Source organism: Megachile rotundata, chromosome 12, assembly GCF_050947335.1.
Source record: "Megachile rotundata isolate GNS110a chromosome 12, iyMegRotu1, whole genome shotgun sequence".
NCBI classification, from domain to species: Eukaryota; Metazoa; Arthropoda; class Insecta; order Hymenoptera; family Megachilidae; genus Megachile; species Megachile rotundata.
In genome coordinates, this window is record NC_134994.1 from 11,911,899 (window position 1) to 11,931,285 (window position 19,387).

General features: G+C 31.9%; 2 protein-coding genes and 1 long non-coding RNA gene across 9 annotated transcripts in view; 2 read left to right on the forward strand and 1 right to left on the reverse strand.

Annotated features, from left to right (window-relative positions):
• The window catches only part of Sytbeta (Synaptotagmin beta), a 159,317-nt gene that overhangs the window by 98,145 nt on the left and 41,785 nt on the right, over nt 1–19,387 (reverse strand). For 2 of the 7 annotated variants that reach the window (XM_012282789.2, XM_076537974.1), the window contains exon 1: nt 2,256–2,679. The exons of 1 other annotated variant lie outside the window; for it this stretch is intronic. The gene's annotated coding sequence lies outside the window, so the exon portion shown is untranslated. Of the gene's footprint in view, nt 1–2,251; nt 2,680–19,387 lie in introns of those variants that run through there. 4 more of the 7 variants (XM_012282786.2, XM_076537973.1, XR_001095598.2 and 1 more) reach the window with 4 other exon arrangements.
• Nucleotides 6,891–8,900, forward strand: LOC105662175 (uncharacterized). Its single transcript, XR_013040058.1, has 2 exons — nt 6,891–7,182; nt 7,906–8,900. It is a non-coding gene; the product is annotated as an uncharacterized LOC105662175 (long non-coding RNA).
• LOC100880598 (uncharacterized) overlaps nt 16,659–19,387 on the forward strand; it is an 84,774-nt gene continuing 82,045 nt past the window's right edge. The window contains exon 1 of the mRNA XM_003702232.3: nt 16,659–16,957. The gene's annotated coding sequence lies outside the window, so the exon portion shown is untranslated. The remainder of the gene's footprint in view (nt 16,958–19,387) is intronic.

Genomic DNA, 19,387 nt, shown 5'->3' on the forward strand with positions numbered 1-19,387 from the left:
CGAATTTCCACATTTCCAAATTTTCAAGTTTCCAAATTTCCACATTTCCAAGTTTTCAAGTTTCCAAATTTCCACATTTCCAAATTTTCAAGTTTCCAAATTTCCAAATTTTTAAATTTCCTATTGTATATGTAGATATAAATTCACATATATCGTTTTTCTATTACAAACCGTTAAATAAATACCAAAATTTTATTAAATAAGCAAACATTGCATATAACAAACCATCACATAACAAAATACCAATAACAATCCCATCATCTTATTTCCAACACAAAATTCGAATCGCAGAATTACGGCATCAAGCGCTAATGGCGCCATATTCAAACACCGTCTGAAGCAAAGCAATCAATTATCCTCAATACCTCACGGAATAAATTGAAGTGGTCGAAAACCTTCGGTAAAGGTCAAGAATGTTTGTGAAAGCAATTGGTAATGACACCAAACATTTTCGTGTGTAATAGGTGAACTTGTCCTTCCCAAAGCTCTAGTTTGCGATTACGGTTGTTTACATAGTACGTTCGATAAGCGGTATTGATTCCCGTGAAAATTTTCCCCGGACGTGGTTCGCTATCAGAATATCATCGCAATCGGTAATGCAATCTTCCTCTTCGTCAACATTCTACATTGTATTAACACTACGTGCATTACCATTTCAACGGAATGATCGAACGAAGTGACAAACTGGTGCACGGATTTTAGGTGCAGAGTGAAGCCATGATTTAATCATGATCATTCACTTTGGATAGTGTTACATTCATTTAATATGGTTGAAAGACATTCTCAAATATTCCCACTTCATTTGTTTCAATTATTTTAACTGTTTTGATTATTTCAGTAATGTCAGTTTATTTCAAATTGGTTTAGTTATTTCGATTGTGTCAATTATTTCAATTATTTCAATTACTTCAATTATTTCAGATATTTCAATTATTTCAGTTATTTCAATTACTTCAATTATTTCAATTATTTCAACTGTTTCGATTATTTCACTAATGTCAATTTATTTTAAATTGTTTTAGTTTATTCGATTATTTCACTAATGTCAATTTATTTCAAATTGTTTTAGTTATTTCGATTATGTCAATTATTTCAATTACTTCAATTACTTCAATTACTTCAATTATTTCAATTATTTTAACGGTTTCGATTATTTCAATTATTTCAATTATTTCAATTATTTCAATTACTACAATTATTTCAATTACTCCAATTATTTCAATTACTTCAATTATTTCAGTTATTTCAATTGTTTCAATTACTTCAATTATTTCAACTATTTCAAATATTTCAATTATTTCAATGGCTTCAATTGTTACAATTACTTCAACTCTTTCAATTATTTCATTGTTCCAAAATCTTTTTGTCTGAAAATTCAATAAATTTGATCTTTTTTTTGCTATGATTTTCTTATGATGTAACAGAATAGTATAATTTTAAAATATAGTAATAAGCATAGTTCAAATTCACATTGAATTATGAATATTGAATTAATACTGAATTTTATTTGTTATGTTAATTGCAACGAAACGTACAGTAAATTGGGTGAAATTCAAGCTTGTCAAATACACTGGAAATCATTTTGGCATACAACTTTAAATGCACACAGTTTACAAACTGTGCGAAAGTATTTTAGAATTCGCAATGGGGAAATGTACAATCTATTGAAAAGTATGTGTAATTAAATATTATATTCTATGATACTAGTTTAATAGTTAAATGAATCGTGTCTTAATACTTTTGCAAATATAACTCGTTTGCGAGTGTTATAAATTAACCTCTGGACCCCTTAATTGTATTATACGTTAATCTCTGGATTAACACTGAAGTGTATTATAAACTAATCTCTAGATTATCCCTGAAACGTGTTGTAAGTTTATCTCTGGATTAACCTTTAAATGTATTATAAATTATTCTCGGAATTAATCCTAATATGTATTATAAATTCAACGTCTCTTAATTCTTAAACGTCGTATGAATTTTTCAGCTGCAAACGTTTTAATAATACAAAAGCGTGGAATTATGTGTGAACAAAAATAAATATTTCCGACATTTTTATGATGGATTTCTGTAGCATTGGTAGCCATTTCATAATTTTTTTTTTTTTCAAACAAAATAATACATCTATTTTCTTTTTTTTTTTCAAATAAAATATTTAGATCTGTTTTTCCACTTTCCCCGAATGATAGAACTCGCTAAAGTTTCGAATAATTTTTAACAATAAACATTTTAAAAATTTCAAAAGACGTACTTACACGTGACTGGTGAATAAATCAAAGCTCCGTCGAAACGCGTAGAAGAACGTCTTCTCGACAGCTGTCAGGACTACTTGAAGGTCATCAAGCTTCCTAAACAAAATTACGTCGCAAGTTCTCAACAGTTATTCAGCAAAGAAACTTTGCTATATTTGCTCAACTATTTATGCAATAATTCACCATCAAAAGTCTATTTTTCATTATGTGTATACAAATCGATGCATATCGATCGATCGCGAAGAATCGATCATTTGTACCGACACGGAAATTGATCGGTAGTTGGTGGTTTCGTTAACTTCTTTTTAACGATAAATTTATCGATCGTTTGAACAAATGTGGAAAGTTTGAACGGAGGTTGCTCACATCGCGGCGCGCTGAGAACTGAACGCCTTTCGGCGCTGATGCGCTGATAGAAGGAAAGCGAGTGGGCCTGCGTAGGGCAAACCGAAAGGAACTTCGCAATATAGGGAGGGGTTGAAAGAGGGATGAGGGTGTTACGCCGATTCGCGTGGAAAAGATCCAGAAACGAGGAAAACTCATCTCAGTTTTTTAGTATCTGATTATGTACTAGATATTGGAATTGTGGAGAAACTCTTACATTGTGAAGAAATACTCTCGTATTGTGTAGATATTATGTTCTTATATTATGAAGAATTTTCCTCGTTTATTTTACTGATTTATCCTAGCGAAAATTATAAGCTAGTATTTTTATAAATTGTTACGAACCTGTTCAAAATTAAGGTTGTACTAAATGTGTGCTTAATTTGAAATTAAAAATGGAGGTCAAAAATTCAATGACAAAATGTAAATTATAAAATGAAGGGTTAGATAGTTAACATATTATCAATATTGTTATAGTCATTGCAGATAAACAGACTCTTCTAACAGAAAATTAAATAAAAATAGTATGAAGTCAAAATGGTTACATAGCTCGTTAACATATAATTTAATGTGTACCAATCATATCAATAATCAATTGTATCATGTTATCAATTATATCAATACATAAGGTACTATATTACCAATCATATCAACACAGTAATAGTACAATACTAAACAATAATGATAATGCAATACATAATTTAATGTATTGTATTATTACTTCAATGTATGTATTGTATTGTATGAGTCAATGCATCAATGTATCAATGTATCAATGTATCAATGTATCAATGCATCAATGCATCAATGCATCAATGTATCAATGTATCAATGTATCAATGTATCAATGTACCAATGTATTAATGTATCAATGTATGTATCAATGTATCAATGCATCAATGTATGTATCAACGTATCAATATATCAGTGTATGTATCAATGCATCAATATATCAGTGTATGTATCAATGCATCAATGCATCAATGCATCAATGCATCAATGTATTAATATATGTATCAATGTATGTATCAATGTATCAATGTATGTATCAATGCATCAATGTATGTATCAACGTATCAATATATCAATGTATGTATCAATGCATCAATGCATCAATGTATCAATGTATGTATCAATGTATCAATGTATGTATCAGCGTATCAATATATCAATGTATGTATCAATGCATCAATGCATCAATGTATCAATGTATGTATCAGCGTATCAATGTATGTACCAATGTATGTATCAATGTATGTATTGTATTGTATCAACGTATGTATTATAATTACATCAACATACATTATCAACATCTCCATAATCACTCACATTCTACACATCCCACACAACTTATTTATTTTTAATCAATGCTTCCTGTAAAAAATTATCACTTGCTCTTTTCTATGTATTTAATATTTTTCTCCCATTTAACTAAAAAACCGATTACCGGCGAGCACCAACGACGTCCCTCCGATATTTCTCCCTTATCAGAAAGGGCTTATGGGCTACAGTTTATCAACTCAGAACAATTGACGAGCATCAATCGGGCCCGGGGGTCCTTTTAACCGAGTCACGATAAACGTAACGAGTCGTAAATTGTACCTTGGGAAAAGATAATTAAGTTTTCCTTCAGAACGACATGAACGAAAGTTGCTTTTATACCTTTTGGGTCATTGCTTTAATCGGCAAGGAAAGCGTTACTGAACGGACGTTGATTGATTTTATAGCTTTCGATTCTTGCGACAGCCATGGATGTCCAATATTATTATTTATTTTAAATAAAATTTTGTTACATTCTTCTATGTACAATAATTTTTATCTCGAAACATAAAATTAATTTTTGATGGACAGAATATTAATTTTTGATAAACAAACAAGTTTTCTGTAAACAGCAAAGTATGAGTAAAGAAAAAATTCTTGACGAGCCAGAAATAAATTAAAAAATTAAGATAATGTACATGTTGAGGAATTAACAAATAAATTATAAAATGTGTAGATGTCTTATCTAGTCTTTTTATTTGATGAATAAAAATTATTTCCATTTTGCTAAATGACAAGATGTTTTTGTATTTTTGTATTTTCATGACAATTTTATTTTTTAGTTACATATTTTATATTTCACATTTTATGTTTCACATCAAGATTACAATTTTTTTTAGAAATTCTTTTAATGTCAATTTCTCCATATTTAGTTCACCTCCATTTCTCCAAAAGAATACATCATTTTATCCTTCTTTTATTACACCTTTAAGAATATTTCCCATTCAAATTGTTCGAACATTTAAGTTTATTTTCCCCGGACGAAGTTCTAAAGCCGGGAGACAATAAAATAATTTACAACGGTAAATGAGAGCCATAAAACACCTGAGCTCTCTTATTTTGAAAGTGTACTCGAGATTGATCCAGCGAAATTACCAATAAACACGTAAAGCTACAATTCTTCAGAGAAATATCTTCCTCGTCTTAAATTGTATTAAATCAAAATTTAACGCGATCGAAAATATTCGTGGTCGATGTTCAGTTTCAGTAATTTGCCAGTGTATCGAGTTATAAAAGAAAATAAAGCCTTGGAGAAACGAAGATAGACGGCTGCGATTGAAAGATGGCGTATCTTCGAAACCGTCACTGGCATTCTGACAAAATGTCGATGCCATTATCCTGAGACATTGACATTCTAATTTCATCAGAATCTCTTTGGCCTCGAAGGGAAATCCTAAAGGAATTCTAATGTAGCTCGCGAAAGCTGCTGTTAATTTTTTATTAATGCAGAGATTATTAAACTAAACTAGAGGTTAGGTTAAGTCAATTTTTATAAACTGAAGATGTATTTTATTTAATTTGTTATTTACTTGCTTTATAACAAATTTTATTATTTCTTCCAAAATCCCAAAATTCCAAAATCCCTAAATTCCTAAATCCCAAAATTCCAAAATCCCAAAATCCCTAAATCCCTAAATTCCTGAATCCCAAAATCCCAAAATTCTAAAATTCCAAAATCCCCAAATCCCAAATTCCCAAATTCCCAAATTCCAAAATCCCTAAATCCCTAAATCCCTAAATCCCTAAATCCCTAAATCCCTAAATTCCAAAATTCCAAAATCCCCAATTCCCAAATTCCCAAATTCCCAAATCCCCAAATTTCCAAATCCCCAAATTCCCAAATCCCCAAATCCCCAAATCCCCAAATCCCAAATTCCCCAAATCCCCAAATCCCCAAATCCTCAAATCCTCAAATCCCAAAATCCCAAAATCCCCAAATTCCCAAATCCTCAAATCCAAAAATCCCCAAATCCCCAAATCCTCAAATCCCAAAATCCCCAAATCCCAAAATCCTCAAATTCCTAAATCCCCAAATCCATAAATCCCTAGATCCCTAAATCCCTAACTCCCAAAAAAAATTTCTCAAATCACTAAATTCTCCACTAAAAACATAGTGAATAATAGTCACCAAATGAACAGTAACAAAATAATAATAAATAATAAAAGAATAAGCGAACAGCAACAAAAATGGAATTTCTATTATATTCTCGTATCATGCACACCAAGAAAATCAGGAAATATCCGCGATTTATGCACACACGAGGTCTCCTACGTCTTCTTCCGAGTGCTACAAGGAGATACAGATATTCAAATAAATCACACAGAGATCAACGAATGAAGATACAAACGCGCAGCAAAGGAGAAAAGAATGAGATTGAAAATCGCGTTTGTGGAAGAAGATATTATATGGAACGAAGAAACCTTGCGTATATTCAACTCGAAAGCGTGGAGAGAAACTATTGTAGCAGCTATCCTTGGGATAAAGTTTCTTAAGGAAGCTTCTCATGTTTTACGCGGCTTCTTTCAGCCTGAAAAAACCTGAGGAGCAACAATATTTAATATGAACGGCTCCCGGAATAAACGATTAATATTGCCTTTTTTTAAGGAGGCTACTTGCAAGTTTCAAGCACTTTTTACTTTTTTTTTTTGAGAAAGACGAACTTATGCAAAGTAGTTTCTTATTAATGTGTGAAAATAATGTTTGAAAACTAAGAAATTGGGAATTAATTTGAGAACTTGGAAATTTGAATGTGAAAAATTTAAAAGCTTGAAAAATTAGAAAATTGAAGATTTGAAAATTTATAAATTTAGAAACTTAGAAATTTTACATCTCTTCAACTTGAAAATTTAATATCTGTAGACAACTAGTGGACAATATTATATTAACACTAAAACATTGCTAATTTATACTGACTAATGTTCCTTCATCTTATACCATCCCCTAACCTATAAATGTTTCTTTAACTCATCTTCAGATTCATCGAACTTTATCAAGAAAACCCTACACCTCAAACAATAGTTCTCGCAACTGCCTTTAATTTATCTACCGAGAATTATTAGTACCTGATCGTACATAGTCTGCATCATAGATGGTGTTTGACACAGCGAGTCGAATTGCGTTCCTTCTTGAATATCGTGACCGTTTTAATAAACACCACGTGTGCACAGTGTTCGGTGCATTCTAATAGTGTTATGATACAGTGGTTTCGGTCAGAGAACGTCACAGGTAAAGTCATTCAATGCTTTTAATCGAGTATTTATTTGCAATTATACATACAATGGATTTGGTAGACTAAGGTCATAACTGTTAGTAAACTTTGCTTTAGTACGGTGAGTTGCTGAACTTTTTCGTTGACACCATCGGAAGCATCATTGTTTATATACTCAGTTGAATGAGAAATTTTAGAAGTAAATATTGTGATATAAGGTGTGAAATCTTATTTGTAAAATTATGAGATTATCTTTCTTTGTTTAAAAGATTGATTGATTGATTTTGTTTGATTATCTTTGTTCATACTTTGATTGCTTCATAAATGTGTGAATAAATAGTAGAGTAGAATAATATAAAGAGTAGTAAATTAGTGCAAAAGTAAAATAGTGAAATTGTGACAGAATAATATGCAATATATGCAGTAAACAAAGAAGAATATTATATTACACTACCTCAAATATGCAGAAATTAAATATTTTTATAATAGCAGAAAAATAAAGTAATAATTTTGAAATCACATTAAATATTTGCCTCCATTTTGATGACGTCAGAGTACAACAAAATGGCGCCTCCGATGAAGCTTGAAATTCCTTAAAATTAATTGCATAAACAATTTACTAACAATTTTTACTGAAACTACCTGAAAATCATCTGATTACTATGTATAATTTACCGAACAATCTATTTATCTAATAATCTATCTAATAATTTATCTAACAAAATTATTCGTCATTTCAGAGTCCAAAAATGTCGGAGATTAAATACAGTGCTCAGTCATCGTCCGATTTTCCCGAGGACCAAGAACGTTGCAATAATTGCGGAGTTATACTAACAGAGAATCATCAGTGTAAAAAATGGAGGCGAGAAAGAGATCCGAGAGCTCGACGCAATCGTTGCAGATGTAAACACAAAGACGGCACGTCAATATATCAGTCGACTATTTCCGAAAGGAAATCATATGAGTACAAATCGGTGGGAACGCAAACGGATGCTGTTGCTAATTCACGGATATCGACTTCTACACAGACGGAGGATATTGATCAAAACGAAGAAGAAACGTACGAAGAGCTCAGCAGAAATATATTTGAAAAAATGATTTATCATAAATTTCTGTTACTTGATTTACATAATACTTGCAATAGACTAAAACAGTAAAATTCTTATAACACAGTATTTGCAATAATAGTGAAATATCTTTTGTTCTTTTTTATCAATTTTATTTTGCGACGATTTTTGATGAAATATAGAGAAATATTAATATTTTAAGTTTGCGTATTTAAGGACATGTTTAAGTTTAAACGCAGAATTGTTAAATTATATGTTTCTCAAATTGTTTTTAATGGTAGTTTAATTTTTTAGGTACTGTTTAAAATGTTCTTTCTTTCGTTCCTTTTTTATTTTAATGTACTAGGTGTAGATCTAATTCAGTATTGTCATATAGTAATACGTTTTGTTGATGAAGAAAGTTGTTTCATTATTTCTTAAGGAATATTGTGATAAAAATTTAATATTGATATGTTTAATTGAAACGCTTGAATTTGAGTTTTAAATGTGAAATTTTTATAAAATATGGGGTATTTTATGTTTGGACAACGTGATTTAGGTTTTATATGAAATATGTGACAATGTAATGTATCAAATTTACATTCATATAATCAAAGTATTACAACATATCCAACTTCAAATCAATTCTATTATTGTTAATTGATTATAAATATATATATTTTAATACATTTAATGTTTAATATTGCATCCAATACCTTGACCTTATTAATATTCGATTCTAAATTATTTTTACTTAAAACAGTAATATTAAAATAAAATTAAAAAATTAAAAATCCTAGTTACATTAATAATATAATATATTGTATTTTATTCAGACTTTATTGTACTAAAGCTAATTGTAATAAATATGCTAAGAAAAACATATTAGACAAAAAAAATTCAAGATGTAAGGACTCAGTTTCGATGACCTTGATCTTGGCACTAAGGTCATCGTCCTGAATGACCTTCAGAGGGTTAAAACCACACTTAGTTTGTTAGGCAGATACATACACCGACATCTGTGCAATTTTTGGTAAAACCCTTTCCTACTTTTAACTTCAATTTTTATTACAAAAAGGAAAAACAGTAATATGTATAATTACTGTATGTATTTTTCTGCACCCATCAGTGCTTTTAATTATTTTAAAGAAGAAATATTTATCTTTTATTGATATAGTAGAACGTGATACGAAAATGATAAATTTATTTTGAACTAGAATTGTTTTCACCAAACTATTATCAATTTTTCATCATTCTTATGCTAACCCTTGTTATCCTAAGGGTTCCATTTTTGCGTGCTGCCATCTAGCGGCAGAAAATGGGAACTAATCAAACTACAGTTCCAAAAGTGTGTACTTCACCCTGTTCGCCGGAGAGATGGCGCCACTAGTTTCAATTTTTTTAAAATTCAATTAATATCGATTTTATTGATTAATATGCTATATATTTACTATATATTTATTAATACTGATTTTATACTGCTTGCAATATATTCCCTAGGTCCGAAAATGCGCATATGTTCAGAATAATTCGAACACCATACTCTACCTCATCGATGATACAGGGAACGACATAAGAATGATAACAAATTTTCTATCCAGTCGCCAAAAACTATTTTGTTAATTATCTTTTATATTAATTACTCAAAATTGCAAGACACAACTAACAAACTTATTTTATAAATTACTCTACTCGAAGAATACAAACTGTACTTAAAAATTAAATCATAAATTACCCTGTACAATTTTTTATTTTTTTTTTTCAATTATATGTGAAACACCAAAATTCTTTCAGGTATAAAAAAACTGACATAAAGGAAATAGTACACGAAGCACCAGTCACCGGCTATGAATAACAAAAGGTGTTCATTCATCTTGTACTCAGACACCATCGAGAACCATTGTCAGGTGAACAAAAGCTAGTCAAATTTTCCCGAAATATTCTCCTTCGAATAAAATCATTTTCTATTGTTCGATTTATCGATTCACACCTGAACGCAATACAGATACATTACAGAGGTTCAATGCATGCTGTGAAATATGTAACTGCACGTGCTGACCGTAATCCATCTTTTGTAAATGTACAATTGATTTCAGATAATACCTATACAAACTCTACCCATTATTAAAATTATTAATTTCATCATTTTTCAGGTTTTCAATTTTGCAGAGTTTAAATTTCAAAATTTTTTGATTCCTAAATTTTTTAATTTCTCAGTTTTCAAATTTCCATTATTTAAATTATTAATTTTCCAATTTTTCAAGTTTTCAATTTTGGAGAGCTTATATTTCACAATTTTTTAATTTCCCAGTTTTCAAATTTCCATTATTTAAATTATTAATTTTCCAATTTTTCAAGTTTTCAATTTTGGAGAGCTTATATTTCAAAATTTTTTACTTTCTCAGTTTTCAAATTTCCATTATTTAAATTATTAATTTTCCAATATTTCAAGTTTTCAATTTTGGAGAGCTTATATTTCAAAATTTTTTAATTTCTCAGTTTTCAAATTTCCATTATTTAAATTACTAATTTTCCAATTTTTCAAGTTTTCAATTTTGGAGAGCTTATATTTCAAAATTTTTTACTTTCTCAGTTTTCAAATTTCCATTATTTAAATTACTAATTTTCCAATTTTTCAAGTTTTCAATTTTGGAGAGCTTAATTTCAAAATTTTTTACTTTCTCAGTTTTCAAATTTCCATTATTAAAATTATTAATTTTCCAATTTTTCAAGTTTTCAATTTTGGAAAGCTTATATTTCAAAATTTTTTAATTTCTCAGTTTTCAAATTTCCATTATTAAAATTATTAATTTTCCAATTTTTCAAGTTTTCAATTTTGGAGAGCTTATATTTCAAAATTTTTTAGTTCCTAAATTTTTTAATTTCTCAGTTTTCAAATTTCCATTATTAAAATGACTAATTTTCCAATTTTTCAGGTTTTCAATTTTGAGGAGTCTAAATTTCAAAATTTTTTAATTCCAAATTTCTGTATCTCTGAATTTTCAAATTTTTCAGTCTTTAAATTTCCAAACTGCTAAATTCTCAAATTTCAGAATTTCTAACATCTAAGTAAGTGCCTGAATGTCTGAATTTCTCAATTTTTCCAAATTCCGAAAGCGTCAAATTTTTACAGAGATTTAATTCAAGGCTATAATTTCCAAACACCCGGTATGTCAAAACATTGAGTCAACGTTTGAAACAAAGACTCTAGTATTTCCCGCTCTCAGCTCAGATATCGTCCCCGCTAGCAGCGCGATATACAGTTAAATCGAGAGAAAAATCCGATAAAAGTCGCAATAAAAAGTGCTTTATTCAGCACGCATATCGAAATTGAAAAACTCCGAACTGGTGCATCGTCACGTTGATTCCGAGAGTATAGGGCAGGGCTTTGGATCGTTGCGATCAACGTGTTTTATACGACGATAAATCCATGTAGCAACAAACGAGTTTCTTCGCGTAGGATTTTAATGGCCACAAATCTCGTTCGTTTTCGATTCAAGATATAACGGAGGTCTGAAAGCTAGTATTAACTCAAAACGTATTTCAAGGGATGAAGAAGGTAGAACTGACAATACCTTGTTAGAGATATTGATTTTAGATTTCGAAATGTGTGAAGTAATAAATCTAAATCATATAGGTAATGCTAATGATAAATTTATTGATATATGTCTTGAAATAAAAATAGGAAATTAAATTAAATATATGTAGCATTTTTGAGAGTGAATAAAATATGAAATCTTTGATTTTAAAATTTGAGGAGCAGTTATGACGATTTTGGGAATTTAGAAAAGGGATTAGGAGAAAAGGAATTTAGAAATTTAAAATTGACCTTCACCTTAAATTTCAAACATTCAACCCCCTATCGCATATTGCAGAACTTTCTTACATTTTTTCATCGCAAAGTGCAGTAAAAAATGCAAAATCGTATAAAAATTTGCAAACCACAATTTTTATCGAGGGCGTAGATTTTTATATTATTTTTGCAAGTTTCATTTGAGAATGAACTACTACTCTTTAAATCTACTCTTTAAATGAGAATGAAAGTTGTAACAAAACTTTTACATGAAGATTTGATTAACACGTTAGTTTTTCCGCGATGAATATGTGATAAAAAAACGAGATATGTAGTAACAAGTAAACATGCCAAGTACACACGAAAATCCATCACGAGCTCTTTTGATGGATCACCGCGCGAGATTGATCTATCATATCTGAGCGAAGGTTCGTCGAAATAAATGGAAAAGAAGTTGGAACGTTCAAGGAACAAGTCATCGATTCATCGAACTTTCATTTATCCACAATTATCTCTACCCAAAATCTCGTATCTGTTTTTTGTCGACGTTGTTACTTCTTATTTTTTACTTTTTTACTTTAGTCTTTGATTCCATTTCTGTACTTCATTTTTTTACTTTAGTTTTGTGTGTTCTTCGAGTATATTTATGACAATATTTAAGAATAAATACGTAACTAGATAATGATGTAGTTAATAAAAACTTCAATTTTTTTGGAACTTTAACTTGGACCATTTTCATTCCCTTCTACAGGGAGACGTACGAATAAATAAATGCAAAATAATTTTACAATTAAATCTACAAATAAAACTAGAAATAAATATGCAAATAAATGTATAAATAAATATAAAATAAATTTACAATTATATGTATAAATACACAATTGTATAAATATAAAATAAATGTAGAGTTCAATGTGTAAGTTAACATAAAATAAAAATATAATTCAATGTCTAAATAAAGATAAAATAAGCATACAGTTAAAAATAACAAATAAATTGAATAAATGTAATAAATTGTACAAACAGTCAATACTAAAAAAATTTCAATTTTTGTCCAATCAGAACCACAGCAAAGGAAGTATAAAAACAGGAGGACTGTTCATTGCGTAGTCCTTTGAATCGTGTGGTGAGATTGGCGATCGGAGTCGATCAAGTGTGGGGCGATAAAGGTCGGCAAGACTATGTCTGAAGGGGTGACTGAGCAAAAAGATAGAAGGAGAGGGTGCACAGTTCGGAACGAAGTCTGTCTCCGGGGGGGTTACAGGTGGTTGCTCCTGGAAGAAAGAATCGAGAGAAAAAAAAAGCACCGCGAAGAAAGAGGCTGAAAGCAGGGGAAAAAGAGAAGAGAACCGTGCACGAGATGTGCGCAATTTGATTACCGGCTGAGTTTTGTTTCGTGTAGGTAAGTTGAATAATGAAGCACAGAGTAAACGCGGCAACTCGAGGAATCTCGTTGGGTATAAAGCACCGTTATTACGGGGTGAAATGGGAGACTTGCTCAGTGAACTTTCAATCGTGGGAATATATACAAAAAATGAGTATTTGTTAATCAAAATGTTTTGCGGAGAGGAGGAAGGATGGATGGAGGGTCGAGGAAGAATGGAGGGTCGTTCTGAGGGTGAAAAATGAGTAGGAAATAGGGAATAGGGGTTTTATGTATGGGGGCTTGGTTTTGGGGGAAATTGAATTCGGGAATTTGTCAAAATGAAAATGTACAAATTTTTAATTTCTGAGTTCTGAATTTCTCAAATTTCTACATTCTCTGATTCTGAAATTACCAAATTCTCATTTTCTGAAATTCCTAAGTTCTCAAATTATCAGATCCCAAAACTCCCAATTTCTCAAATCTTTAAATTATTAAATTCTCAAAGCCCTTAACTCTCAAGTCCCCAAACTTTTAATTTCTCAAATCTCTAAATTATTAAATTCTCAAATTCCTTAACTCTCAAGTCCCCAAACTTCCAATCTCTTAAATCTCTAAATTATTAAATTCTCAAATCCCTTAACTCTCAAGTCCCCAAACTTCTAATTTCTCAAATCTCTAAATTATTAAATTCTCAAATCCCCAAGCTCTCAAGTCCCCAAACTCTCAAGTCCCCAAACTCTCAAGTCCCCAAATTCTCAAGTCCCCAAACTTTGAAGTCCCCAAACTTCCAATCTCTCAAATCTCTAAATTATTAAATTCTCAAATCCCTTAACTCTCAAGTCCCCAAACTTCTAATTTCTCAAATCTCTAAATTATTAAATTCTCAAATTCCCAAGCTCTCAAGTCCCCAAACTCTCAAGTCCCCAAACTCTCAAGTCCCCAAATTCTCAAGTCCCCAAACTTTCAAGTCCTCAAACTCTCAAGTCCCCAAACTCTCACATTCCCAAATCCCCAAATCCCTAAATTCCCAAACACCCAACCCCCCAAACCACCAAACACCAAAATTACAAGTTCACAAAGCCCTCCCCTAAATTCCAAAATGTCCAAACACCTGAATTATTCCCATAATACCTGAAATTTTAATTACCCTTCGTGAGAGCCACATTAAGTGTCCCGAAGACATACTTGACTCGCGAAGCACAATTCAGCTACCGTAGACCAAACACGCACTAATTACGGGGTAGAAAATTAAGCGCTAATTGCTCACCGAAAGTTATGCACTAATTTTGACTATTCGTAGCTTAGTACGAAGATGAAAGCTAGAACGACATATTACAATGCAGTCTTCATGGTAAATAGTTTATCAATTTAGCAATTTATTCACTCTTGAAAATATGAGACTTTAAGTCCAACCGTACGTACACACATGACCATATGTACATACATGTACCATATGTACACACATGTACCATATGTATACACATGTATGTACCATATGTAAGAACAAATTGTTCAGAATGACGACTTTGACAAAATATTTCAAGGTGATCCACCCTGGTTCCTTTATCCTAAATATTTGCCATCTTCATTTGCTATCTTCATTTTATAACAATATACCATATCACTCCGAGAAATTAGCCTGACGTCCATTCTTGATTCAAATTGTTGGAATCTAAGCTGATACGAGACGAGGGTGTCGCATGATAGGTTACTCGTCATCGATAGGATGTCAGATTGATTGGAGAGCATTCTCTATGAACGTTGTTTAGTAAATGCTCGATAGGAGTATTAGTTCATGACTGTTCGAGGAATTCATTGCGACTAATGGGTCCAAGTGTTTCCGTCCACGAAATGTCACATACGTTTCATGTTTCGGTAATCTCATACTTTGTAATGATTTCTTGGTGTATTCGTGACATGCGATATTAACCATGAAATTATAGCAGCAAGGATAGGTAGCAAAGATCATGTATACAAATTTCTATATCTTTTTAATGTGCGAAGACTCTAATGTGATTATAGTACATTTTACGAGGGTAGGTTCTCAAACTGTGGTCTGCGAAACAATTTTTACATTAACTTTACATCCTCAATGTTTTTATTTATATGACTCGTTTAATAAAAATAGAAAACACTAATCTTTGAACCTCCTTAAAGATTGTAACCTTCGTTACAATTAAATTATATTAAAATATATAAAATTCAATGTAAGCTTCGTTACAATCTTCCTGCTTTGAAAGAAAGGATCATTTTCTTTTTCCAAAGATAGATCCGCAAAGCAAGGAACAGAAAATATTTACTACCTACTGCCAAGTGGCATCAGTTACTGCCATAATGTAGACGTTCCCTTCAGAAAGAGCCTTTACCCCAAGTTCTACGATACCATATACTGTAGACAACCCAGGAGTTGGCGCGTAGACTTAGGTCTGAGTGAACTATGGAAGGGCCACGGTTCTAATAGGTCAAAATAGAAAGGGACGCTCAGATCCACATTTTTGGAGGAACTTGGACTATTGGAGGATTGAACTATTGGCTAGAAGGGTCATAATTAAGATAAGGAGAAAAATAATCAAATAGATTATGGGACTGCTAGAAAGAAGTCAGGGATCAAACTTAGCACGAGCTCCACATTGTTATAAATTAGTTGAAGTGTGTGTAGATGTATCTTCCTCTGTCCTCATAATTTAAGAGAAAAATAAAATTGAGCCAAAGGACAAGGATAATTAGCGAATCTGGAATGTCAGAACATCACATTTGGACCATCATTCCTAGGGTTAGAATCTTGTAAATATGTTAGAATAAGTACCACACTATTCTAGGTTAGTTGTAGTCTGCTTAAATGAATCTTCTCCTATCCTTATAAACTATGAGAAGAAAAAGTTGAGTCAAAGAATAAGGATAGTCAGCGAACGTAATCACTTAGAAAATCAGAACGTCACATTAGGGCCGTCATTCCTACAACATCACATGGTTGGGTATGTGACCTATCACAAGCTAGGGTATGTGTGACTTCTCTAATGCGCCAACTCCTGTGTCGTCCACAGTAACTTTTTGCAGAATCCGCGAAAACCGTCGAATCCCGCGGAGTTTAGATACCTCGAACGCGTTTCTGTGGGTCGAATAGAACTTAACCGCGCGCGCCACCCCGTAGATAAGAGCAGCGTTCGATGGTTGGAAGCGAGGGTGTTCGGCGGGGTGGGTGAGCTTTTGCAAGCTCGTGGCGCCACTTGCGTGCTGCCACCCCTCGAATCGAGGGGGAGGGTAGTTGCAAGCCTCGATTCTAGGCTTCAGTCAGTCGTGCGAGGAGCGAGACTCGCGAGGGTCGAAGACTCGGTTGCGACCCGTCAAGCTGGCTCATCTTTCGCGGCAGACCGTTCCCTCGGGATATCCTCCGGTTGTTTATCGTCCCGTCGCGTAAACCATCGAGAGAACGTGCACGATCGCAGAAATATGTTGCGGCCGCTGTCAAGGAAGGAGGACGCAGGACCGATCGAACGATACACGAGATAATCGTCGTGAAAGGGGTGGATGAGTACCGGCACCCTGACCAGTGATTTCGACGGTGATTAAGCAGCTTAATTGATCAGGTGCGGTATATCGAATACATACTTCGCCGCGATGCTCGCGGTGTGTGTATCTAGCACAGACCCTTATTCCGTCTGTTCCTCTTGGCTCCTCGCTTTTTTTCGTATCGATGTCCTCTTTCCACGACGTACACCCCCTTCGTCCACGAACCTCTCTCCCTGTTTCGCCCCTTTTTTTTCCTTCCCCGACCTCTCGGCTGATTAACCGTGAAATAGGCTGATTACGAACGACACGCGCACATACGTAAATGCGCATACATTTTAACGACGAGCAGCAACGTGACCTCGTGGTGAATATTCTTCTTTTCGCGAACGAGTCGGTCGGTAAGAGGAACCAGATCCCCGCTTTTTGATTCTATTCTCTTCGACGATGCTCGAACGTGTTTGCGCTCTCGCGACGTGATTATTACCGTTTTTATTCAAGATTCAGCGTCCAGTGAACGCGAGATAGACCGCACGGGCTAACTTTATGAAACTTGAGAATTCCGCTCCGTTCAATTTGCGGGATATTTTACGCGTATTTCGTGCCGCAACGGGATGCAAGTGCAAATTTCCGGTTAATCCCCATACGGTGTTTATTAAGGTTTATTTAACGGTGTTTATTAAGGCTCTTCGGAGAACTTAAAAATTTGTTTATGAAGAGGATTCACGAATTTGCTGTGGAGAAATGTTGCAGTCTATTCTGGCTCAGACTGTTTATTAATAGTGCTGTTAAGACCGTTAAAGCGATGGAAAAGTTCTAATTACTTTAACCAAATTGCACCCTGTCGTGCAACGATTGTATGTAAATGTTTGCTGAACGCGGAAAACTCGTTGTGTACGTTGCAACTTCTGGAAATGTTTTATTACTTTATTCGGATTTTCGTTGTTTATTAACGGGGCCGTTAGGATCAGCGTTTTCGCAATTTTAGATCGAATGCATTTTTAAACTCGCAAGTTATATTAATAAGAAAACTTTTCTATTAAAAAGTTGGTCGAAACAAAGTGATTCAGTATTGAAAATTTGTAGAATTTTTTAAGACGAAGAAATTGAGGAGAATTATTTTTATAATTATTTTTTTAGACTAACTATTATTTGATGTTAATATAATTATTAGAAAGAAGTGATTTAATATTGCATTTTAAATTTGTTGAAAGGGTATGAAGTTGAATATTAAACAAAATTAAAAAAACATTTATTATTTAGCAAATTATTAAATGAAGTAGAAGATAATTATGATTAAGTGAAGTTGTTTAGAACTAAATAAATTAAGAACAAATTGAAGCTTGCAATATTTACAATTATTTAGTAAATTATGATCAAATGAAGTAGAAATTAGTTAAGATTAAATGAAGCTATTTGTAACTAAATAAATTAAGAATAAATTAAAAGTTATAACATTTACAATTTTTTGGTAAATTATGATTAAATGAAGTAGAAATTAATCAAGATTAAATGAAGCTCTTTACAACTAAATAAATTAAGAATAAATTAAAAGTTAGAACATTTACAATTTTTTGATAAATTATGATTAAATGAAGTAGAAATTAATCAAGATTAAATGAAGCTATTTGCAACTAAATAAATGAAGAATAAATTGAAAGTTAGAACATTTACAATTTTTTAATAAATTATGATTAAATGAAGTAGAAATTAATCAAGATTAAATGAATCTCTCTACAACTAAATAAATTAAGAATAAATTGAAATTTCTAACATCTACAATTATTTATTAAACTAACTAAACCTTGAATTCAAACACAACTAAATAAGTGACCAAATGAAACTATTTTTCGTTCAACAAAAAGCAACTGCATAAAATATCTCGTTCCAAACAAACATTCTCTCCAACACAAATATTATTTACATTTGCAAAAGCAGCATCGGAAAAACCGATAACTTAACAAAGCACGAAAATTCATCTGCATAAAATTTCCACGAGATACCTAAAGCTCCCGCAATAAATTTCCAAGGAAAAAATTAATTTCCCAGTTCTTTATTAATAAAATTCCTAGAATCCAAGTGTTTTAATCAAATTGCAACCTATCGTGATCGGATGTAAATGTTTCCCGAGTAAGGTCGTTGTGGACGTAACAATTTCTGAAAATGAAGTTCAAGGTAAACATTAATAAGGTTAATGTATATGTTCGGCGCTTCAAGGCAGAGTTACGCTATCGAGCAAACTATCCTCGTGTCTTCGCGTATTAAATTAATTTATGGTTCCTTTAAACCCCGCGGATGAAAAATGAACGTTATTTAAATAAACGATAATTGAAGAATCTCAGGTTGAATCAACAGTTTCTCTAAAATTAAAATCGAATAGAAAATTCAAACGAAAACTGAATCTTAGATTTCTTATTTTAATTATGAAAATTAGTCAACTTTCAAAGTTAATATATAATGTATAAAATCTTGTAAAAATTTGACCTCAAAAATGATTAAAAAGTAGTATA